The sequence below is a fragment of the Nomascus leucogenys genome, chromosome 17, assembly GCF_006542625.1.
Source record: "Nomascus leucogenys isolate Asia chromosome 17, Asia_NLE_v1, whole genome shotgun sequence".
In the NCBI taxonomy this organism is placed as follows: domain Eukaryota; kingdom Metazoa; phylum Chordata; class Mammalia; order Primates; family Hylobatidae; genus Nomascus; species Nomascus leucogenys.
This window is the reverse complement of record NC_044397.1, coordinates 45,737,087-45,761,992: the sequence shown is the minus strand read 5'-3', so window position 1 is coordinate 45,761,992 and position 24,906 is coordinate 45,737,087. Positions and strand designations below refer to the sequence as shown.

Below are 24,906 nucleotides of genomic sequence, written 5' to 3'. Positions count from 1 at the left end.
GCATGGCAGGTGTGTGTGTACATGGGCAGGTGTGTGTGCATGCAGCTTACATAAGTGGCAGTGCTCTCAGGAGGGGAACACACAGTACAGACCAGGTTTCCCACTTTCCCCAGGCAGAGTCCCATGCAGCCCCCTGTCTGAAGAGGGTGTCTCCGATGCCCTCTGCCTCCATGGAGCCCAGCTCTTTGCCTCGGTCTGGAAGACAGCGAGCAGGATCTTGGTACTTCCTAGGGTAGGCAGTGCCCGGGTCCACAGCCCTGTGGTTCTGATTCAAACCATGCAGCCCGAGAGACTCCGGTGTTTCTGGCTGCACTTTTCCACCTTCCCAGCCCCGTTTTCATGCTGGAGTGAGAGGGCTGCAGGAAGCTTTCCCAGCAGCCGGAGCAGCAGCCAGAGCAGACACGGCAGCAGCCACGGCAGCAGCACTGGCACCCTTCAAATTGGGACTCTAGCCCTTTAAATCTGCTCAGTTACCAAAAAAGAAGAGGCATCAGACCCTGTTAATTAAAGCTCGCCCCGGTCCATCATTCTGAGGAGCTGCAGTGCCCTGCTCCTTCCTGATGGCTTAGAGATTCTCCTTAACTCCCAGCCATGGATCCTGGAGAATTTCCCCCGAGATCAGCAGGAGGTATGACCCTTGCCGATGACACTCTGAAGCTTGTGTGGCTCTAAATCAATGATATAACTGACTGCATGGATGCTGCCTGCCTTCCCCCTTCTGCTTTTCCTCTTCCCCTCTTCCTCCTCTCCAATTTCCCAGCTTGTGTTTAGTTGAGACAGAATCAAGTTTTGATGGGTTTCGGAGGAAGGGGAGGGGTAGGGAGATCTGGAGGTGGCGGTGGCTCTTGGCATGTTTGTTTTGGCCCTAGCTTCACCCAGCTGTCAAAGTGGTTTGGAGGAGTGGGGAGACACGCTTCTTTCAGCTGTGGCTCATGCAAAACCATTTCCTCCCGGCCGGGTCCCTTCCCCTTGGAGATAATGAAAAGGGCATAACCCTGACTTGACTTGCCTGTCAAACCGGTGCCCTGCCACTCAGTCAGAACATGGCTGTGTGGCTGTGCTCCTATGTTATTGGAAAACTCATTCCATACAACTTTCCCTGTAAGTCGTCCCGGAGGAACATCTTGCCGACACCTGTCCTCCCTCCCCGCCCCTGCCCTCATTCTCCCCTCGTCTTTACTCTCTGAAGGCTGCTCTTTACTCTCTGAATGCTGCTCCTTTCAAATGCTTGCTGTATGACTTCAGGAATTCCTAACCCTGTCCCTTGTGCCTTTTGAGGAAACTCACTTCTAGCCGAGTCTCAGGTTCTGTGGCAAAGAGTTGTTTTGATTCAGGAATCTGTTCTAGCCTGGCAGAGAGAAGGAGTAGATTTATCTTCTTTGTACATTGCATTGTGTAAATTGTACTTGGGCTCAGAGAACATCTATCTGCAAATCCTTCATTGATTTGTTTTTGACCCTCACGGGGTGACTTCTGGGTGAAATGCTCTTTCTGAGTCATACCCAAAGGAAAGATTTCCTTTCCATCAGCTTGACACGACTTCACAGACATCCCTGAAAGTCAGACTTGGGCAGAGGGAGGCATTTTCATTGGCCTGAGTGACAGTCGTCTCTGGGGGTCCCGGGGGCATGGGTTCTTGTGGCTTGGGAGCAGGGTTCTAAGGACTTCCAATTCCCCACCTGGGAGAGGAGCTTGGGAGGGAAAGTGTTTTTACTGAATTTTCCAGGGGCTTTAAAACACGCTGAATGGTTGACATCCCCGTTCAAGTCTTGAGAGGGATCTGAGCCAAAACACAGCTCACGTGAGTAGGGATTTTCCCCCAAAGTGATTGCCTGCAGAGTCCTGAACCTTTACCATGAACGGTAGTTACTGCGTTTGCAGCTAAATCTCTTTGCAATCCCCCAGCCAAGGATGGGCACTTTCTCTGGGTGAATGTCCCGGAAGTCAGCCTGTCTGCTTCCCAGACACTGGGGGTGCAATGCCTTTTGTATGATCAGAATCATTAAACTCTCCGCTGTGGCAGAAACTCTCTGGTTTAGGAGAGACCATTCAGAGCTTATGAGTGAAGCTCTTGATGGAATGAATTCTTATCCCCATGCCCATTGGTGGATCTGTGTGGTTGATTTAAAGATTCTAAAGAAGTAACCCCGGGAGAGATGTTTCCTGCAAGCAGAAACTCAGCATGGAGGCCTTGGTCGTGCTGGTTAAAGGGAGGAGTCTTCGGGGAGGGTGGCTTTGGAGGTTTGAGGTCCTTTTTAAAGGTCGTGCTCTCAGCTCGTCTGTGAGGGTCAGGTTCTCTCCTGGAGCTGAGGATAGATGTGGACTGAGGCTATGGTTAGCCGGGTGAGTTCCTTGAGCTCACAGACCATTCAGTGGAGAAGGTTCATCCACACAGCTATAGGCACCTCTTCTTCTGTTGCCTGGTGGCCCAAAGGTCAACACCTTTCTTCCACTTTCTAGGGGAAGCCAAGAGAGGCTTGAAATAGATGTCACTAACTGTGTTTTTGTACCAGCTGGGGCCCATTAACAATAAGTAATTAAGTAGACTGTTCTTTTGTGTCAAATTTTCTTTTCAACTTAATGGGGTGTGTGTGTGTGTGTGTGTGTGTGTTTAATTCACTGATGGCTGCTGGCTTTCAAGAAGCTGTAAACAGGTCCCAATGGAGTTTAGATCTGGCAACTTTGTGTAGTTCTGTGTTCCACTGACGTTTCTTTAATGGCCGTGGTGGGCTCTCAGCTTATAGGGTGGTAGGAAAGGCATGAACTTTGGGGACCAACAGACCTTCATTGGAGTCTCAGCTTCACCACACAAGAGCACATAGCCTGGGCTACTGATATCTCATCAGGTGGGCGTCAGTTTCTCTGTCTGTAACATGGTAGCATTGTCAGGATTAAATGGAGTCATTTAGCTGAAGTCTGTGTATGTAGCTGGTACAAAGGAGTATCTCTTCTTTCAGTTGCAACTGCCTTAAGTCAACATTAACACAAAGGATTGGACTGTTTAAATAGTTATAGCGACTCCTGTACTGACTGTTGGACTGTGCCTTTTCTGAGGGCAGGGATGGCCTCCTCCCTGTCACTCTATCTCTCCCAAAAGCTAGCAAAGGGGCTGGCATGATGTGGAAACAACATAAAAGTTTATTGAATGAATACACGCCGGTCTGTGGACACTTAACCTTCAACATAGGTGGTTTTTAATGACTAAGCAAAACCAATTCTCACTCAGTTTACTTAAGAAGTACAGCTGAGCCAGTTAGATCAAAGAGCCTGTGACTGTAATAAATTTGGATTAAGATAGATCCATTTGTGGGGAAATTTGAACTGTAATTAAAAAAATGTCTCCTGCACTGGAACCTGTACCGGGTGCCTGCGGACTGCAGGAATGCCCTGGGAGCCGTTCTGATTGCTAGCAGCCTTCCCTCTTCATGTGCTACTTCCTCTTTTCCATGCTTTGAAGAAGAGAAGAGGCTCTGAAAGGGGAGAACCGCTCTGAATGGAAAGAGGAGCTTCAACTGCTATTCTGGTGCGTAGTACGAGTCTATCAATATATCAATCCATTAAAAAAGAGTAAGTTGATTTGTGTGGAGACACTTAATACCTACTGGGGAGAGTCATTGATTTAATAATTTTTTAAAATTAATTAATTTAGTTTTTGAGACAGAGTCTCACTCTGTCACCCAGGCTGGAGTGCAGTGGCATGGTCTCTGCTCACTGCATCCTCCACCTCCCGGAGGTTGCAGTGAGCAGAGATCGCACCACTGCACTCCAGCCTGGGCAACAAGGGAGAAACTCTGTCTCAAAAAAATAAAAAAATTGATCAAAGATAATCATGATCATAAAAGTGAATATCACCACCTAACATTTGCAGAGGGTCTCTCTAGCTAGGGGTTGGAGGAACCCACGTGAGATTAGCTGCCCCCTATTCTCAAGTAAAGGGATGGGGGTAAATAGTGTGTGTCATAGGATACGTGAGGCACGAGTCTAGTGGATCATGGGAGGATGATGATCTTGGCCTTGGGAAAGGCTTCTTTCAAGTAGATGATCCCCAAACTGAGTCCCGACAGAGGTGGCTATGAAGTATCATCCTAGGCTGAAGAAATTACACATGCAAAGAACAGAGGTGAAAGCAACACTCGAGGGAGTGGCAGCAAATCTGTCTGACCATTATGGGAGGCAATGTGATAAAAGAAGAAGCCGGAGAGGAGACAGGGGTTAGATCCTAAAGGACCCTGGGTGCGTGAAAGGAGGGGACTTCATTTTGAAGGAGATGGAGTCACTGAAGGATTTTAAGCAACGGAATCACTTGGGAAAATTGAATGGAACAAATACGCACTGAGCATCGATCCTTTACCAAACTGTGTCCTATGCACCTGGATGCAGCGGTGAACACAACACACAAAATCCCCTGCTCTTGCAGAACTTGCAGGCAGTGAAGAAGACAAAAAAATAAGCCATGAAAGGTAAATTGTACATAGCACGTCACACGGTGACACACGCTCTGGAGAGAAATACAGCCGAGGAGGAGGATGAGGTCCTGAGACAGTGATGAGGCATGGGTGTGTGTGTGCAACCCTTAATAATGCTCAATCCTAAATAAGCATAACCCTTAACAAAGTGCAATCCTAAACAAGTGCAACCCTACATAAAGTGCAATCCTAAATAAGCGCAACCCTTAATAAAATGCAATCCTAAATAAGTGCAACCCTACATAGAGTGCAATCCTAAATAATTGCAACCCTTAATAAAATGCAATCCTAAATAAGCGCAACCCTTAATAAAATGCAATCCTAAATAAGTGCAACCCTACATAAAGAGCAATCCTAAATAAGCGCAACTCTTAATAAAGTCCAGACCCAAATAATTGCAACCCTTAATAAAATGCAATCCTAAATAAGTGCAACCCTACATAGAGTGCAATCCTAAATAATTGCAACCCTTAATAAAATGCAATCCTAAATAAGTGCAACCCTACATAAAGTGCAATCCTAAACAAGTGCAACCCTTAATAAAGTGCAATCTTAAACAAGTGCAACCCTACATAAAGTGCAATCCTAAATAAGCGCAACTCTTAATAAAGTCCAGACCCAAATAATTGCAACCCTTAATAAAATGCAATCCTAAACAAGTGCAACCCTACATAGAGTGCAATCCTAAATAAGTGCAACCCTACATAGAGTGCAATCCTAAACAAGTGCAACCCTACATACAGTGCAATCCTAAGTGCAACCCTTAATAAAGTGCAATCCTAAATAATTGCAATCCTGAATAAAGTGCAATCCTGAATAAGTGCAACCCTTAATAAAGTCCAATCCTAAATAACTGCAACCCTAAATAAAGTACAATACTAAATAAGTGCAGCCTTTAAGAAAGTGCAATCCTAAATAAAACGCAATCCTGAATAAATAAAGGTGGCAGCAGAATGAAAACTCTTGGAGGCGTTGTAAGAACTTTGGCTTTTGCTTTGAGTGAGGCAGGAGCCAGCGCTGGGCTCTGAGAAGAGGCGAAACATTTTTAAATGATCCTCCTCACTGCTGTGTTGAGGAAAGATTGTGGGTGGCCAAGGTGGGAGCAGAAAGGTCAGCTAGGGGGTGAACATTTAATCAAGGTGAGAGGTGATGGTGGCTGGCCAGTGGGGTACCAGTGGAGGTCTGCCAAGTGCTAGGGTTCTGAACTTTTTGTTTTTTTTCAGGATGGAGGCAATGGGATGTGTTGATGGGTTGGAGAGTTGTGTGAGATGAGTGGAGGATGACTCAAGCTTCCTTGGCCTGAGACGGGGACAGCTGTGGGTGGAGCAGGTTTGGGAGGAGAGCAGGAGTCGGGTGTTTCTCATGTTAAATTGGAGACGTCTGTTGAGGCTCCCGGTGGAGATGTTGAGTGGGCAGTCCTGGGTTCACGGGAGAGATTTGGGCTGGAGACAGCCTTGGGAATCATCAGAGTACAGATGGTATTTAAAGCCATCTCAGATGAGATCATCGGGAGATGGAAGAGACGAAGAACTGAGTTCTGAGGCATCACAGCTATTTACAGGTTAAAAAGATGACCAGAAACCCAAACCAGGAGATTGAGAAGGAGGTGTCTTCCTTCTTCCTCTTTCAAGACGATTCGCCCCGTTTGTACATTCTACATCCTCGTCTCTCCTGGGAACAAGACTCATAGCTCATCCTCCCAATTTTTGTTTTGAGATGGAGTCTCACTCTGTTGCTCAGGCTGGAGTGCAATGGTGCAATCCTGGCTCACTGCAAACTCCGCCTCCAGGGTTCAAGAGATTTTCCTGCCTCAGTCTCCCAAGTAGCTGGGATTATAGGCACATGCCACCATGCCTGACTAATTTTTATATTTTTAGTAGAGACGGGGTTTCATTCTGTTGGTCAGGCTGGTCTCAAACTCCTAAACTCAGGTGATCCTCCTATCTTGGCCTCCCAAAGTGCTGGGATTACAGGCATGAGTCACCGTGCCTGGCCCTCATTCTCCTAATTTTTAATTTATTCCTTTCTCCTGGCTTCTTCCCACCTCCCTGTAGGTCTGCTCAGATCTTTCTCATCTTAAAAAGAACCTTCCCTTAGCTCCTACCGACTCCTTTAGCTTTTGCTCTCTTGTTCTCTTTTTCTTCACAGATAAACTTTTATTTCTTTTGGCATTAATCAAACAACTGCTGCATACCAGGAGTAAAGAACATGGAAACAAAAGACAGATTTTACCCTACTTGAAAGAATATTTATTTACACCTTGTCTACTTCCATAAAGCATTTTGGATAGCATTTTTTGACATGTATTTATAGTGAAATATAGAATAGATGATCATAAACTAAACATAAAAAATTTTGTACCAAAAAATTTGTATTTGTATTCTAAAATACAATTTAGAACAGAGGAGCAAGATCAGTACAAAAAACAGAATGTGGAAATAAAGGTCATAAGATTCCATGGTATTATTATTATTGTTTGTTTTTGAGACAGAGTCTCGCTCTGTTGCTGAGGCTGGAGTGCAGTGGTGCAATCTCAGCTCACTGCAACCTCTGCCTCCCGGGTTCAAGCGATTCTCCTGTTTCAGCCTCCAGAGTAGCTGCGATTACAGGCATAAGCCACCACACCCAGCTAAGTTTTGTATTTTTAGTAGAGATGGGGTTTCCTCATATTGACCAGGCTGATCTTGAACTCCTGGCCTCAAGTGATCCGCCTGCCTCAGCCTTCCAAAGTGCTGGGATTACAGGCTTGAGCCACTGTGTCTGGCCAGATTCTATTTTATTTTATTTTTGAGAGACAAAATCTCACTATGTTGTCCAGGCTGGTCTTAAACTTCTGGCCTCGAGTGATCCTCCCACTTTGGCCTCCCAAAGTATAGAGATTACAGACATGAGCCCCTGTGCCTGGCTGGTCATAAAACTGTATAAGAATATAATTGAGCCTCTAATCTGATCAGAACTTTCTGGTCAGAAAACAGAAAATGGGGATTTCTTAAAAAAATTTACCAATGCTCTGAGATCATCACTGTATAGGTCAATACATCTTTGGGTTTTGGGTATTCTGGGTGCTACCTAACCAGGACCCAGACCAAGAAATAGGACATGGTCTGCACCCTAGTGCCACCCCTGTGATAATTTCCAGTTGGGTCTCTCTCCAGGGACTGACATTAACCATTTGTCTGTTTTAAACTGTTTTGGGAATTGCTTTCTGAGTTTTGTTGTACGTGAGATGATATGCTAGTTCCTTAAGGAAAACCAAAGCTTTCCGGCATTTAATTCTAAAAGAATACAGCTGATCCTTGAATAATTTGGGTTGGAACTGTAAGGGGCCACTTATACATGGATCTCTTTCTGCCTCTACCACCCCTGAGACAGAAAGACCAACCCCTCTTTTTCTTCCTCCTCCTCAGCCTCCTCAATGTGAAAAAGAGAAAGAGAGGCCCGGCGCGGTGGCTCATGCCTGTAATCCCAGCACTTTGGGAGGCTGAGGCGCGTGGATCATGAGGTCAGGAGTCCAAGACCAGCCTGGCCAAGATGGTGAAACCCCGTCTCTACTACAAATACAAAAAAATTAACCAGGCATGCATGGTGGTGGGCACCTGTAATCCCAGCTACTCAGGAGGCTGAGGCAGAGAATTGCTTGAACCCAGGAGGCGGAGGTTGCAGTGAGCTGAGACTGCACCGTTGCACTCCAGCCTGGGCAACAAAGCCAGACTCCCTCTCAAAAACAAAAGAATAAACGACAAGGAAAAAGACCTTTATGATGATCCACTTCCATTTAATGAATAGTCAATATATTTTTTCTTCTTCATGATATTTTAATAACATTTCCTCTTCTTTAGCTTACTTTATTGTAAGAACACAGAATACATTACATGTAACACACAACATATGTGTTAATCAACTGTTTACATTATCAGTAAGGCTTCCAGTCAACAGTAGGCTATTAGCAGTCAAGTTTTTGGAGATTCAAAAGTCATACGTGACTGGGCATAGTGGCTCATGCCCATAATCCCAAGACTTTGGGTGGCTGAGGTAGGAGGATTGCATGAGTTCAGGGGTTTGATACCAGCCTGGGCAACATGGTGAAACCTCATTTCTAGAAATAATTTAAAAAATTAACTAGTTATGATGGTGTGTGCCTGTAGTTACAGCTCCTCGGGAGGCTAAGGAGGGAGGATCACTTGAGCCCAGGAGGCTGCAGTGAGCTACGATGGCGCCACTGCACTCCAGCCTTAGCAACAGAGTGATATGCTGTCTCCAGAAAAAAAGAAAAAGTTGTATGCAGATTTTCAACGGCATGGGGTAGGGGGAGCAGCACCCCTAACCCCCACAGGATTTGAGGGTCAACTGTATTTTCTTCTGAGGTTTCCTTTAAGGAATGTTGAAAACTTACGTGGCCTGTACCTTGTCTATTTCCATAACATACTTTGGATAGCATGCAAATTTATGTGTGTGTAATGAAACATAAAATATAAACTTATAAGCTAAGGCGAAGAGTGGCAGCTATTTGGCATCGCTTGAAGCCCAACCAGGGGCAGTCAGAAGGTAGAATCAGGAGAGGATGGAGTGTTAAATGCCAACGAGATGAAGCAACATAAGGCCTGGAAGTGTCCCTCGGAGTTAGAAAGTGGGGGGCAGCCAGCCAGGTTCCTGGAGTGATGGAGGTAGAAGCCAGATTGAGGGAGGAGGTCAAGGAAGGAATAAAGAGATTTGCTGTGATGTCTCTACGTGGTGGCTACTATTTTGAGATGGTCTATTCTCATGGGAAGGAGAGAAAAGATGGCAGGTAGAAGACCTTGCAAAACATAAGGAAGGATTTTGTTTATTTCTCAATAGAATGAGGGAGACTTAATCATGTTTTTGGAGAAATAGGTAGTCAAGAAATACAGGCAAGGCTGGGTGCCGTGGCTCACTTCTGTAGTCTCAACACTCTGCGAGGCTGAGGTGGGAGGATGGCTTGAGCCTATGAGTTCAAGGCCAGCCTGGGCAACATAGTGAGACTCCATCTCTACAAAAAATAAAAATAAAAATAATGAGCCAGGGATAGTGGTGCACGCCTGGAGAACCAGCTACTGAGGAGGCTGAGGCAGGAGGATTGCTTGAGGCCAGGGGTTTAGAACAGCCTGGCACCATAGCGAGACCTCATCTCTACAAGAAATAAAAAGAAAAACAAATTAGCTGGGTGTGGTGGTGCATGCCTATAGAACCAGCTGCTTGGGAGGCTGAGGTGGGAGGATCATTGGAGCTTAGGGGTCAAGGCTGCAGTGAGCCATGATTGCACCACTGCACTCCAACCTGGGCAACAGAGTGAGACTCTATCTCAAAAAGAAAGAAAGAGAAGGGAAGGGGGAAAGAAGGAAGGAAGGAAGGGAGAGAGGGAAGGAGGGAGGGAGGAAGGAAGGAAAGAAAGAAGGAAGGAAGGAAAGAAAGAAGGAAGGAAGAAAAGGAAGGAAGGAAGGGAGAGAGGGAAGGAAGGGAGAGAGGGAAGGGAAGGGAAGGAGGGAGGGAGGGAGTGAGGGAAGGAGGGAGGGAGTGAGTGAGGGAAGGAGGGAGGGAGGGAGGAAGGAAGGAAAAAAAGAAGGAAGGAAAAAAGAAGGAAGGAAGAAAAGAAAGAAGGAAGGAAGGGAGGATGGAAGGGAGGGATAAAGGAAGGAAAGAAGGAAGGAAGGTAGGAAGGAAAGAAGGAAGGAAGGGAGGAAGGAAAGAAAGGAAGGAAGGGTGGGAGGGAGGAAGGAAAGAAGGAAGGAAAGAGGAAGGAAGGGTGGGAGGGAGGAAGGAAAGAAGGAAGGAAAGAAAGAGAGAGGGAGGGAGGGAGGAAGGAAAGATAAAGGGAAAGAAAGAAAGGAAAGAAAGAGAGAAAGAGAAAGAAAAAGAAAGAAAGGCAAAAGATAAAGAGGAGAGAAAAAATAGTTAAAGCAAGTAAAGACCTAAAAAGATAAATTTGCATGCTGTGGACACACACACACACAGACACACACTCCACACAACTGGGTTTCTCACCTTCTTTAACTTTTCCTGGTGACAGACCCTTCTCCTTGCCGTTGTTCTCCTTTGTTTTGAAGCTAAAACAGCCCTTAGCAGCCGAACTTGACCCATTCAGGCTTCTCTCTAGTGAAAGGGGCACTGTCTGTAATCTGTCAATTTCAGCCATCAGTCCTAGAATGTCAGGACTGCCAGGGCCCTTAGTGAGTGTCCAGCCTGTGTTCTTATTTTCCAAATGAAAAAACTGAGGCCTATGATTTCCTGGAAAGGTAGAGAGAACAGCAGAACTAAACCCCAGATCGCCAGACTACTTGACTGTATTTCCAGAACTCCCTAGTTCCAGGCATTTTCAAAACTCTCCCTCCTAATCTCTGTTTAAAACTTGAGTGTTTCTAAAATTTCAGCAAGCACCAAAATCATCTAGAGGTTCCTTTTTTTTTTTTGAGACAGGGTCTCATCCGGTCACCAGGCTGGAGTGCAGTGATGCAATCACAGCTCACTGCAGACTTGACCTCCTTGGCTTAAGCGGCTCAAGCCTTCCTGCTTAGCCTCCCAAGCAGCTGGGACTACAGGCGTGTGCCACCACGTTTGGCTAATTTTTTATTTTCTGTAGAGACAAGCCCTTGCTGTGTTGCCCAGGCTCATCTAGAGGTTTTGTCAAGGCAGACTTTTTGGGCCCCACCCCTTCTGAATTTCTGATTCAGTAGGGCTGGGAAGAGGCTGAGAATTTGCAGCATCAACAGCTTTCCCACGTGACGCTGAGGCTGCTTGTTTGGGCCCACACTTGGAGAACATTATTTAAGAGGGGGTGTGCCCAGAGCAGGCAGGGAGGGAGTGAGAACAGCTAGACTGGGGCCCCTAGAAGCAAGCATCTTCTCTGACCTGATCTCATTTCCCTTGGGTCAGGCCTGAATGAGGTGTAGGTGGCCAGCTGTCAGGCCCAAGAAGATCAACACCATCTCACCTCCTAGTCACCAAGAGACTTAAGGAATGCAGTTGTATTAGTCTGTTCTCATGTTGCTGATAAAGACATACCCGAGACTGGGTAATTTATAAAGAAAAAGACGCTTAATGGACTCACAGTTCCACGTGGCTGGAGAGGCCTCACAAGCATGGAAGCTGAAAGGCCCAAGGTACATCTTACATGGCGGCAGACAAGAGAGAATTTGTGCAGGGAAACTCCCCCTTATAAAACCATCTGACCTCGTGAGACTTAGTCACTATCATGAGAACAGTACGGGGGAAACCACCCCCGTGATACAATTACCTCCCATTGGGTCCCTCCCACGACACGTGGGGATTATGGCTACAATTCAAGATGAGACTTGGGTGGGGACACAGCCAAACCATATCAGCAATGTAGCAGGCTGAGCCCTGGGACTAATCCCAGGAACCAGGCCGTCATTAAATACAGCACGGTCTGTGCTTTTACATCTTTCTGCCTTCCATAGAAAGAGAATCACAGGGAAGCTGGCCATTTAGACCCAGGCTGGGGGGCATCTCATAGCTCACATTTCCCTTGCAGCCACTCTGAGGCCAGCACCCCTTTGTCACTCCCCAAGGGAATGGGGAGCACCCAGCTGGGTGAGACTCAAGGTTCCTCTTGAGCTTATTCCATTATCTTGGCACTCAGAGCATATGTCAAGTGAATTCTGTGTCTCTGGCAGGATATTATGCGCTGAATTAGTGTAGTGAAATAAAAACTATAATAAAGCTGTACCACACTCTTAAATTGTTAAAATTTATTAGAAAATGTGCATAGTTATTAACTGATTTTCGCCTGTGTGCATTTGCTTGTACCGAAGCCAGAGAAGATGAAAAGTGGCTCTGTCAAACAGAGGCTGAGGGTTGGCTCCTGGAATTCTCCAGAGAGCCCTAAATGGGACAGCACATTCACAAATTCACAGAGCGCTGCTGGCCTCTCCGCGTTGGCTGCTGCCTCGCTCCTGTGCTGCCTGAGGCTCTCTGGGGCTGCAATTGTGGTCCCAGGGGAAGGAAACCCATCTGTCCACTTCCAGGAGGCCCCCACAGGCCGAGGGAGGCGTGGATGAATGGGGCCTTGCGTTTCTCCAGTGTTTACACTTAGGAGGCACAGTTACTCACCCTCTCTAGTCTTCAGACAGAATGTTTGAGCCCAGGAAAGCTATTGTAGATGAGCTTCCACCACATTCTCATCTGCTCTCTCTGCTGGCCTGTTTCCTACTTCTCTTTTTCCTCTCCTCTCCTCTCCTCTCCTCTCCTCTCCTCTCCTCTCCTCTCCTCTCCTCTCCTCTCCTCTCCTCTCCTCTCCTCTCTTCTCCTCTCCTCTCCTCTCCTTTCTTTTCTTTCTTTTTTCTTTTTTTTCCCTTAGAGACTGGATTTGGCTCCATTGCCCAGGCTGGAGTGCAATGGTGCAATCATGGCTCACTGCAGCCTTGAATTCCTAGGCTCAAGTGATCCTCCCACCTCAGCCTTCTGAATAGCTAGGACTACAGGCATATGCTACCATATCCAGCTAATTTTTTTAAAAAAACAATTTTTTGTAGATACAGGGTCTTGCTATGTTGCTCAGGCTGGTTTCACACCCCTAGCCTCAAGTAATCCTTCCACCTTGGCCTTCCAAAATGCTGGGATTACAGGTTTGAGCCACCATGCGTGGCCCCTACCCTGCCTTTTGAAAACCCAAAGAAGAAGCCAAATTTTCCTTAGCTCAGGTAGGCTGTTTCCGGATTGCTTCATCAGCAAGGAATTGGTTATTGACTCTCCAGTCCTCCCATGAAGTGCAGAAATGTAGCAAGAAAGTTTTTAATGCTATTCTGCTCTGTGGGGAGTTGGGGGATGATGTTTACTCATTTTCAGAGACAGGGAGACATGCTTTTAGTCCTTAGTCCTTAGGATGAAGGGAGCCCTCCATGGTCTTACAGCTAAGAGAGCTCACCTTGCTGCCTCTGTCCCTGGAAAGATGTTTCCAGTAACTAATTCTATCATTCTTTGTAAATTTCTTCTTCTTCTTCTTCTTCTTCTTCTTCTTCTTCTTCTTCTTCTTCTTCTTCTTCTTCTTCTTCTTCTTCTTCTTCTTCTTCTTCTTTTCTTCTTCTTCTTCTTCTTTCTTCTTCTTTTCTTCTTCTTCTTCCTCTTCTTCTTCTTTCTTCTTCTTCTTCTTCCTCTTCTTCTCCTCCTCCTCCTTCTCCTTCTCCTTCTTTCTCCTTCTCCTTCTCCTTCTGCTGCTTCTGCTGCTTCTGCTTCTCCTTCTGCTGCTGCTTCTGCTTCTGCTGCTGCTGCTGCTTCTGCTTCTGCTTCTAATTCTTCTGCTTCTGCTGCCTCTGCTTCTTCTGCTTCTGCTTCTGCTGCTTCTGCATCTGCTTCTGCTTCTTCTGCTTCTTCTTCCTCTTCCTCTTCCTCTTCTTCTTCTGATGGAGTCTTGCACTGTCACCAGGCTGGAGTGCAGTGGCACGATCTTGGCTCACTGCAACCTCTGCCTCCTGGGTTCAAGTGATTCTCTTGCCTCAGCCTCCCGAGTAGCTGTGGTTACAAGTACCCACCATTACACCCAGCTATTTTTTTTTTTTTTTTTTGGTATTTTAGTAGAGACGGGGTTTCATCATGTTGGCCAGGCTGGTCTGAAACTCCTGACCTCAAGTGATCCACCCACCTTGGCCTCCCAAAGTGCTGGGATTACAGGCATGGGCCACTGTGCCTGGCCTGTAAATTATTTTTATCCTAAAAAACAGAAATGTTATTTTCCTATTTGTTAACTTTAAGCACTCTTCCTTGATTTGGGGGTGAGTTGGAAAGCAGAGAGTAGACTAGAAAACAGGAAGTGATTTGTGCAAATCCAATATGCAGTTTTTTTTTCTTTCAGGAACAGGGTCTCACTTTTTCACCCAGGCTGGAGGGCAGTGGCATGATCATAGCTTACTGCAGCTTTGAACTCCTGGGCTCAAGTGATCCTCTGCCTCAGCTTCCCGAGTAGCTGAGACTACAGGTGTGTGCCACCACCCTGCCTGGCTAACTATTATTATTATTTGCAGAAGTGGGGCCTTGTTATGTTGCCCGGGCTGGTCGGGAAAACCTGGCCTCAAGCGACCTTGGCCTCCCAAAGCTCTGGGATTGCAGGAATGATCCACTGTGCCCTGCCTCCAATGTACATTTTGAATCAGAGCCCAAAAGACCTACCTTTGAGCTGATAGCAGCATCCACATTGGTTTACTAGCCCTGGGTCCTTCTTGCTACCCTAAGACCCAGCTGGATTGTAAATTCACCTGAAGCCTGAGACGCTTCTGCTTGAGAAGAAGTAGGGAAGCAGAGCTCAGAATGTTTCCCAAATGCCAAAGCTGAGAGTTTTCTGGAGTCTCTGCTACTGTGCTCGGGTGTTTCTCTTGGGGTTTCCGTGGATTTCCACTTAGGAGCTGCAAGCACCCAGGATGGGGTAGCAGGGCATTGCTTCCTGATCTTGGAGGGACTCCCAGCCTTGGCATAATCTGTGGGATCCATGGTGAACTGAAAAACTCAGGGCCCGTGTGGGAGAGCTCTTGGGTTTTTTAGTCCCCTGTTTCTTCTAACCAGTTTCTTTTTTGTTCCTGTTTATATAGCACAGCTGATGCATGCTAAGAGTTGGGAGGAGACCACTTGGTTGAATTCCTGCTGTCTTGTGGATGTGTTCTCTTGTTTGGATGGCAGTTAATCTATTTTTCTGTCCCGGGGACACTTTAGGCTGCTACCTGGTCAGGGGGCTGCTGGAGGGCGATCAATATCTCAAAGATTGCTCCAAGGGGCAGGTTCCTTTCCCCCTTGTAGTCAGTGATTCAGAGGAAAATGGAATTATATCAGCAGAAATTGAAGATACCCAAGCTCCAATGAGATTGTCCAACACCCTGAATCTTCCTTTTCTGCCCTTGAGCCTAAAGATAGTCCATAGGGTGTGTAGAAAGAGTAACAAATGTTGGGTTCAAACAGAGCCATGGCCTTGTTCTTTTCCCGCCTCTCCTTGATGTGCTATCTAGAAGATAACGCGATTACATGAATATGTAATGCAGTGAAATCTAGTTAGTTTACCAGCACCATCTTTTTGCCCAGGCAGAGTGATTTCCTGGTTTTAAAAGACAGTGAAATTGCTGATGTGAGAGCTGGTGCTTGCTGAAGCATGTCATAAAGTAGCCAACTTCAAGAGAGCCCTGGTGCACTGCAGAAACCCAACATTTAGGATCCATTTATATACTCTCCACCTTGTTCCAGAAAGGTTGCAAGGTGATTTGCAAAGATGAGTATCCAATTATAGGACATAATTAAATGAAAAAATAAATAGACAATGAAAACAAGACAAAGGGAAAAGCAGGCCGGGAAGGCAAGGATGGAGCCAGGAATGAAGTTAGGACACAAAATTCATGACATCAGATCCTGTGCATTTACTGGAGACAAAAGTCTGAGGTGGCCCCGAGCTTTCTTTCAGCCACCACGGAGAGGGAAACAGTCCCTTGTTACAGACCCAGCATCTATGTGATGAAAGCAAGCCAGCTGCTCAGGAGACGCACGGCTATTTCTGTTCCCGGAGGCAGAGAGAATATTGCCCATGGGTCCTTGTATTAGTCTGTTCTCATGCTGCTAATAAAGACATACCCAAGGCTGGGTAATTTATAAAGAAAAAGAGGTTTAATGAACTCACAGTTCCACATGGCTGGGGAGGCTTCACAACCATGGCAGAAGATGAAGGAGGAAAAAAGGCACGTCTTACATGGTGGCAGGCAAGAGAGTGTAGGCAGGAGACCTGCCCTTTATAGAACCATCAGGTCTCATGAGACTCACTTACTATGACGAGAACAGCACAGGAAAACCCACCCCCATGATTCAGTTACCTCCCACTGGGTCCCTCCCACGACACATGAGGATTATGGGAGCTAAAATTCAAGATGAGATTTGGGTGGGGACACAGCCACATCATATCAATCCTCAAAGGGAAGACATGGTATAATGCAATAATAGTGTCCCGAACAGTCTCACAGTTTATGATGGCAAGGAGTTTAATAGAACTGGCTGCCTCCTCTTGTAATATTTCTCAAGATTAGGAGGTAGTTAGGGAGGTAGAGCTGTCCCAAAACATTCTCTGATAGTCTGGCTTATTTATTTATTTATTTTTTTTGGAGATGAGGTCTCACTCTCTTGCCCCAGCTGGAGTAGTGTAATAGCATGATCATGGCTCCCTGCAGTCTTGAACTCCTGGACTCCAAAGATCCTCTGACCTCAGCCTACCAAGTAGCTGGGACTACAGGCACGCATGACCACACTCACTAATTTTTAAATATTCTGTAGAGATGAGGTCTCTCTCACTATGCTACCCAGGCTGGTCTCGAACTCTTGGCCTCAAACGATCTTCCAGCCTTGGCCCCCCAAAGTGCTGGGGTTATAGGCATGAGCCACTGCACCTGACTTAATCTGACTTAGATCTTAGATTACCTATGGTGGGCTGCCTTCCCTCCAAGTCATTCTCTATGGCAAGTGATTCCACAGAGTGGCAACAGAGGCTGCTGCAGTGTTAAGTTGTGCGTGCGTGTGTGCATGTGGGTGTACACATGTGTGCGTGTGTACTGGGGGAATGGCAAAGGATGGGGGTGCAGAGATCAGGAGGGTTCTGTTTCCCCTAAACCCTCAGTTTTTTGTAATTTTCATGTTAGAGTTCCTCATAATATTTTACCTGAAGAAAAGGGACCCCACTACTAATAATAGCTTTATTAGTGGTTGAGAAAAATAGATTGGTGCCCGGCTCAGTGGCTTATGCCTGTAATCCCATCACTTTGGGAGGCTGAGGCTGGTGGATCATTTGAGGTCAGGAGTTCGAGACGAGCCTGGCCAATATGGTGGAACCCCGTTTTTACTGAAAATACAAAAATTAGCCGGGTGTGGTGGCACAGGCCTGTAATCCCAGCTACTCGAGGGACTGAGGTAGGAGAATCGCTTGAATCCGGGAGGCGGAGGTTGCAGTGAGCCAAGACTCCATCTCAAAAAAAAAAAAAAAATAGCTTGGCTTCACTCCATGGGTAGTTATTTTCCCAACACTGTGAGCACTGGGCGAGGAATTTTAAGATAATTCTCCTTGACAAAAACTTGGAGGGCAGTTGCCTTGGGCTGCTGGTTGAGTGCAACCCCATATGCTTTAACAGTTGGTAGAGCCGGAGGTGGCACTGAAATCCTCTTAGGAACAGGGAACAGGTGACCAGGACACCTTCCGGAACAGGATACCATGCAGAGCGCAGGTACAGTCAGACCGGCTCATTAGAGCTGGCATCGCTTCTGATTGGTTGGTGCTTGGCTCACCTCCATTTTGATTGGTCAGTGCATGCGCCCTACAGGTGGTTAAATATTGACATTCCCCTGTGTGTGAGCAGGCTGAGAAACCCCTTGAGGGGAATATTTAGGGTCCCATGTGAAGTCCAGGCAAAGGGTGTAACAACATCCCAAGCGTTGACCCTGGTAGAAAAACGTTTATCCAGAAAACACTTAAAGCAGGGTGACCTAAACAGCCACCTCAGTAATTAACCTCCCTGTAAAATTTTATGTTTAACCTTAAACATCGTAATTTCCTGGTGTATCCTGTTATAAATTGACCACAAATTAAATACCTAGGTCTTAGAATTTATATATATATATAATTATTATGTCTGTTAAAATATGTATAATTATTATAGATACAAATATATAATTATTATAGATAAATATATATTTTCTATAAATTTATAATTATATGTAAATATAATCATAAATATATAATTATTATGTATAAATATACATTATCTATGTATAGATATATGATTATATATAAATCTATAATAATTACATATATTTGTTAAAATATATAATTACAGGCCGGGCGGTGGCTCACACCTGTAATCCCAGCACTTTGGGAGACCAAGGTGGGCAGATCACCTGAGATCAGGAGTTCGAGACCAGCCTGGCCAACAAGGTGAAACCCCATCTCTACTAAAAGGACAAAGAATTAGCTGGGCATGGTGGCAGGTGCCTGTAATCCCAGCTACTCCAGAGGCAGAGGCAGGAGAATCACTTGAACCCGGTGGGGCAGAGGTTGCAGTGAGCCGAGATCACGCCATTGCACTCCAGCCTGGGTGACAGAGCGAGACTCCATCTCAAATATATATATATATATATATATTTACACACACACACATATACATATAGATGTGTATATATATACACACACAGACATATATAATTACATATAATTGTTATATATATTTATGTAATATATATAGAGAGATATTCTAAGGGAGTTAAATCATGAAGAATGTGAGAGGTTTTTTTTTAAATGATGACATTGAGTTTCAGAATAGCTATTCTACGTGCTTTCTTTGTGGCAGTAATCTTAGATCAAAGCCATTTGTCTACAACAGCTGCTACTAATTCACGACCATAAAACCATGCCCTCCGTTGAAAAGAGAACGGTGATGATTTTGTTCTTTGTCAGCATTCTGTTCATCTAGGAGGGGCCTCAAGTCCCAAAGGTAGAAAATGAGGGGAAAATCCCACATTATGCCACATTCATTTTGGGGGGATATTTTCTACGAGCCATTTGCTATTCTAGGTGCTGGAGATATTGCAAGGAATAAAACCAGTAAGGTCCTGCTCTGACGGGACTCATAGTCTAGGGGTGAAACACAAATAATGAAAACTTAGCTAATATTTTCTTTTAGGACCTTGAGCTAATGTCAATATCTGAATCCACTTGAGGTTGGTGTCCATTGATTGACTTTCCTCTTGAAGATGGATTCTACTTTCCTGTTTATGGTATGTGTAGTAATTTTGCATTCTACCTTGGACTTTGTGAATGATCTGTTGGGCAGACTCTGGGTTCTGTTGGGCACATCTGAAGAATATTGATTTATTTGTCAGTTTTTGTTTTAGTAGGAAGTTAGCCCGGCTGGACAGCAGCTGAAATGTCTATTTGGTTCTCTTAGGCTGAGCTGGGTCGCTTGGAGTCTGCCCTGTGTGTATGTGTAGTTAGGGAGTCAACCAGAGGTTTGATAGAGCCACTCTCAAAATGTGGGTTCCCCTTCTGTGATTCTCTCTTTTCTGATAGGTCCCTCTAGCATTTGTTTTTTTCAAACAGATGGGGTTTCGCCATGTTGGCCAGGCTAGTCTTGAACTCCTGGACTCAAGCAATCTGCCCGCCTTGGCCTCTCGAAGTGCTGGTATTACAGGCATGAGCCACTGTGCCAGGCCATCCTTCTAGTTTTCTAGCTGCTGGTGTCATCCTGAAAAGTCTCTTCTGATTTCTTGATAGTAAGACTTCAGGTTTCTGGCCTCACGCCAGCAGCAGTGCTGACTGGGGACTATTTGCAGGTGAAAGCAATAAAAACCGAAAATTTGGGCTGGGCATGGCGGCTCACACCTGTAATCCCAGCACTTTGGGAAGCCAGTGTGGGTGGATTACTTGAATACCGGAGTTCGAGACCAGCCTGGGCAACATGGTGATACCCTGTCTCTACAAAAAATACAAAAATTAGCTGGACGTGGTGGCATGCGTCTGTAGTTCCAGCAGCTTGGGAGGCTGAGGCAGGAGGATTACTTGAGCCCAGGAGGTTGAGGCTGCAGTGAGCTGAGATCAGGCCACTGCACTCCAGCCTGGACCACAGAGCAAGACTGTCTCAAATAAAATAAAATAAAATAAAAACAACAACAACAAAATCAATCTGTGCCTCACTTCCAAAAATCGCCTCCCTTTCAGTTTCTTCCTGCTTTGGGCCACTTCCCAGTGCCTTTTGAGCATTGTCTTTTGTATATGGTCTAGAATTTATGATTACTATTTGTAGGAGAGCTGGTCATATATGAGCTACTCTGTGATTATGAGAAGAACTCTAAAACTTAGCAAGTAAGTAAGCGAACAGATATGATCATTCCCCATAGTGATCAATGCTATAATGGAAAACAGCATGGCAGGGAGTGTCTGGAGTGTGTCTGTGGAGGGTCACTTCAAATGAATGCAGAAGGGACATTGAGCTGAGGCTGGGATGACATGGGAAAGCCACATTTGTGTGGTGGGGCAGGAGCACCCCAGAGGGAATATCAGGTGTAAAAATGTTCAGGCAAGAAGGAGCTAGGCTGCTGGAGAGGCAGGGGTTAGGCAGTGGGGACAAGACAGAAGGAAGACAGAGATGCAGGCAGCAGCTGGACCACGCGACGGTCATTGAGATTTTATTCTACATAGAATGATCTATCACTGAGAGAACTTTAAGCAAGACAGTGATGTGATCTGTTTTGCTCATTTAAAAGATCACTCTGCAGCCCAGCGCTGTGGCTCCTGCCTGTAACCCCTGCACTTTGGGAGGCCAAGGTGGGAGGATTGCTTGAGGCCAGGAGTTCAAGACCCTGTCTCTACAAAAAAAAAAAATAAAAATAAAAAAAATTGCCACGTGTGGTGGCACGCACCTGTAATCCCAGCTACTCAGAAGTGATGATTGTGCCACTGTACTCCAGCCTGGATGACAGAGCAAGACCCCGTTTCTAAAGAAGAAAACAAAAGGACATTGGAATCAAGTCCCCTTCATCCCAAGGTGCCTAAAGAGTATCTTTCTCTGCAAAGAGTTGGAGTCATCCTCCAACTCCACACAGAGTGGAGCAGCAGGAAAATGCCCTCATCTCATTTCTGTGCTGCTTGAGAGGCCTGGACAGCTCAATAACCAGCTCCTTGCTGATGAAACAATTGGAGAAATGGCCCTAGTTGAGCTAAGGAAAATTTGGTTTCTTCTTTTGGTTCTCAAAGGGCAAGGTAGTTGCTGGGTGAGATGGCTCACACCTATAATCCCAGCACTTTGGGAGGCCAAGGTGGGAGGATGGCTTGAGGCCAGGAGTTTGAGACCAGCCCGGCAAGGCCCCATCTCTACAAATAATTTTTAAAAATTAGCCAGGCATGGTGATGTGTGCCTACCATCCCAGCTACTTGGGAGGCTGAGGTGGGAGGATCACTTGAGCCCAGGAAGTTGAGGCCGCAGTGAGCCATGATCACACCACTGCACTCTAGCCTGGGTGACAGAGTGAGACCTCATCACTTTAAAAATAAAGATTGCTCTGATTCTGCAGAGAATAGGCAAGAAGGCCAGTGGGGGGCTCCTGTGGGAGGGGGAAGACAGGGGCTTGGGTAAGAATGCCATCACACAGACAGGCCCACCATGGGCAATGAGCATCGCCACACGCTGTTGAGTCTATATGAACAGCAAACGTCAGTGGTCAATGCAAGCCATAGCTGGTCACTGTCCCCAGAACCAAAGACTCAAGTGAGGTTGATAGAAATGCTTCCTAGAGACCACTCTAGGAAGAGACCACTCCTCAGGGGGATAAATACAGCCCAGTGGTTACAGCAGAACAGCCCTGCCTGGCCCTGTCTATCAATTTCGTGATGCCTGGCCTGGGATATTCAGGCTCATGATTTTTCAGCTACAGTAGATGTATTAGTTCATTTTCACACTGGTTTAAAGATAATGCCTGAGACTGTGTAATTTATAAAGGAAAGAGGTTGAATTGACTCACGTTCCACATAGCTGAGGAGGCCTCAGGAAACTTACAATCATGGCGAAAGGGGAAGCAAACATGTCCTTTTTCACATGGCAGCAGGAAGGAGAAGAGTGAACAAAGGAGGAACTTCTAAATACTTATAAAACCATCAGATCTGGTGAGAACTCACTCATGATCATGAGAACAGCATGGGAGAAACTGCCCCCATGATCCAGTCACCTCCTACCAGGTCTCTCCCTCAACACCTAGGGATTACAATTTAAAATGAGATTTGGATGGAGACACACAGCCAAACCATATCAGTAGAGCACTTGCAGGCATTAGATGGGCCAGCTGCCTTGGGCTGGGCTGGGCCTGGGCCCCTCACCTTCTTCTGGTCCTTCATCCAGATGAGGCTCATCTACAGAGTCCCTGGGGTAAGTGGACTCAAGTCTAGACAATGCATTCTTCACTTTCTGGAAGACAATGGCAGAAATCCCTCCTGGTTTCCTGGCCTAAGTCTAGGTGCCAGCACACCCCATCAGAAATGCCCCTCAATCAGAGGCAGCAGCTCACTTTCACCCTGAGGCATTTTGCTTCCTCTTAGCTGTGGTTCCTTGTGTCTTTGGCTCCCTCCGAGGGCACCCTGGGATGAGGAGGCGTTCGGTTGTAATTATTGGAATCTCTTTCCCAAAGCCAACAGGTAGCCATCTCCCTAAGGGACAGAGTGGCAGCTTAGACGTGGTACTCTGTGTGCAGAGAGGCCTGGATTCAAATCTGCAATCTTAAGAATCTGCAAAGTCAAATTCTGCAAGCTTTATAGCTCCCTTAACATCATCTATTAGCAGGAATACAAACACCTCCTACTTCACAGGATGGCTGTGAGACTCAGATGAGATGGTAATGAGTGAATGGCCTGTTGCATGCTCAACAGAATGTGGCACTAAGGAGCTGTCAATCAACATTAGCTGCAATAGTAGCGATGAGGTATACTACTTTCCATAATTAAGAATGGCCAACCCATCAGGATGGGAATAAATTCAGACAGTCGTGGATGGACTGGAGCTGTGCTGGAACTCATGAGTAATGAGGCATGGCACTGATTGGGAGCGTGGCCTCAGCCATGGGCACGTGGGACTAGAGGGCTCCTGGTAGTAACTGGGCAGGAGGCTGGGCACGGTGGCTCATGCCTGTAATCCCTGCACTTTGGGAGGCTGAGGTGGGTGGATCACTTGAGGTCAGGAGTTCGAGATCAGCCTGGCCAACATGGTGAAACCTTGTCTCTACTAAAAGTACAAAAATTAGCTGGGTGTGTTTGCACGTGCCTGTAATCCCAGGTACTTGGGAGGCTGAGGCAGGAGAATCACTTGAACCAGGAAGGTGGAGGTTGCAGTGAGCCGAGATCGTGCCATTGCACTCCAGCCTGGGCAACAGAGTGAGACTCTGTCTCAAAAAAACAACCCCACACGCCCCGCAAAAACAAACCCTACCCCTCTCTAAGGTCCTTAGGTCCTTTAGCAACATGGATGCCAATGGTGGAAATCGTGCCAACGAGTCCTAGAGCTTGTGGATTGATTATATCACTGTGTAGCATCCTCAGGCTCAGGAGAGAAACCTTAGAGATGGGCCCAGCCTTACACCCACTTGAGTGAGTCCTGTGAATCTTGCCATTCATCTAGGATGGGCCCCAACTTATCAAGGCGGAGAATAAAAAAGGAAGCTACTCAGGAGGTTGAGGCAAGAGGATCTCTTGAGGCTAGGGGTTTAAAAGCAGTCTGGTCAGTACAGCAAAATCCCATCCCTACAAAAAATAAAAAAAATTATACGGGAGTGGTGGCATGCATCTGTAGTCCCAGCTACTGGGGAGGCTAAGGTTGAAGGATCTCTCAAGTTCAGAAGTTTGAGGCTGCAGTGAGCTATGAGCACACCACTGCATTCCAGCTTGGGTGATACAGTCAGACTTGTTCTCTAAAAAAATAAAAATAAATTAAGAAAGAAAATTAAAAGGATGGAAATAAACAATCTTTTTTTACACCAGATTCATATTTTGCAAGGTGCATGGTTTGGGGGATGAGATGGTCCTGAAATGCTGGGTGGGTTTAGTGTGCCTAAAATTCATTTTTACAATCCAAAAGTGCCATTATGTTAGGGCACTACACATTTTAGTCCCCAGTTCTAGAAAGTTTAAACTTTAAAATTTTAAAATGTAAAAGCCCCAGATGTTATGATTCAACTCAAGCCGGTCCTCTGCCTTAAGATTGTATTGGAAGTAACTGGAAGGCCTCATAACTTGCTGATGGAGGAAGGAAGCCTGGAGGGCTGCCTGGGGGAAGAATTTTCCTACCCAACAAAACAAGGGGGCTCCATTGAGAACTGGACACCTGAGACGGAGGGCAGGGTTGGCCTTTCTCTGTTGCCTTTCCCAGGGGGCTCTTCAGGGCACTCTGGCTCCTGCTAAGGGATAGGAAGCCTGGGTCCCTGCCCCAAGCTGGCAGTAAGGTACAAATTTAAGTGCATGTATTTTCTTTCTTTCTTTTCCTTCCTTCCTTCCTTCCATTCCTCCCTCCCTCCTTCCTTCCTTCTTTTTTTTTTATTATTATACTTTAGGTTTTAGGGTACATGTGCACAATGTGCAGGTTTGTTACATATGTATCCATGTGCCATGTTGTTTTGCTGCACCCATTAACTCGTCATTTAGCATTAGGTATATCTCCTAATGCTGTCCCTCCCCCCTCCCCCCACCCCACAACAGTCCCCGCAGTGAGATATTCCCCTTCCTGTGTCCATGAGTTCTCATTGTTCAATTCCCACCTATGAGTGAGAACATGCGGTGTTTGGTTTTTTTGTCCTTGCGATAGTTTACTGAGAATGATGGTTTCCAGTTTCATCCATGTCCCTACAAAGGACATGAACTCATCATTTTTTATGGCTGCATAGTATTCCCTTCCTTCCTTCCTTCCTTTTTCTTTCTTTTCTTTCTTTC

The 24,906-nt window shown here is 46.0% G+C and overlaps 1 protein-coding gene across 2 annotated transcripts in view; it reads left to right on the top strand.

Annotated features, from left to right (window-relative positions):
• Positions 1–420: 420 nt before the first annotated feature.
• The window catches only part of CALN1 (calneuron 1), a 670,983-nt gene continuing 646,497 nt past the window's right edge, over positions 421–24,906 (top strand). Inside the window, exon 1 of one of the 2 annotated variants that reach the window (XM_030796752.1) lies at positions 421–628. The gene's annotated coding sequence lies outside the window, so the exon portion shown is untranslated. The remainder of the gene's footprint in view (positions 629–24,906) is intronic. The other variant, XM_030796756.1, reaches the window with a different exon arrangement.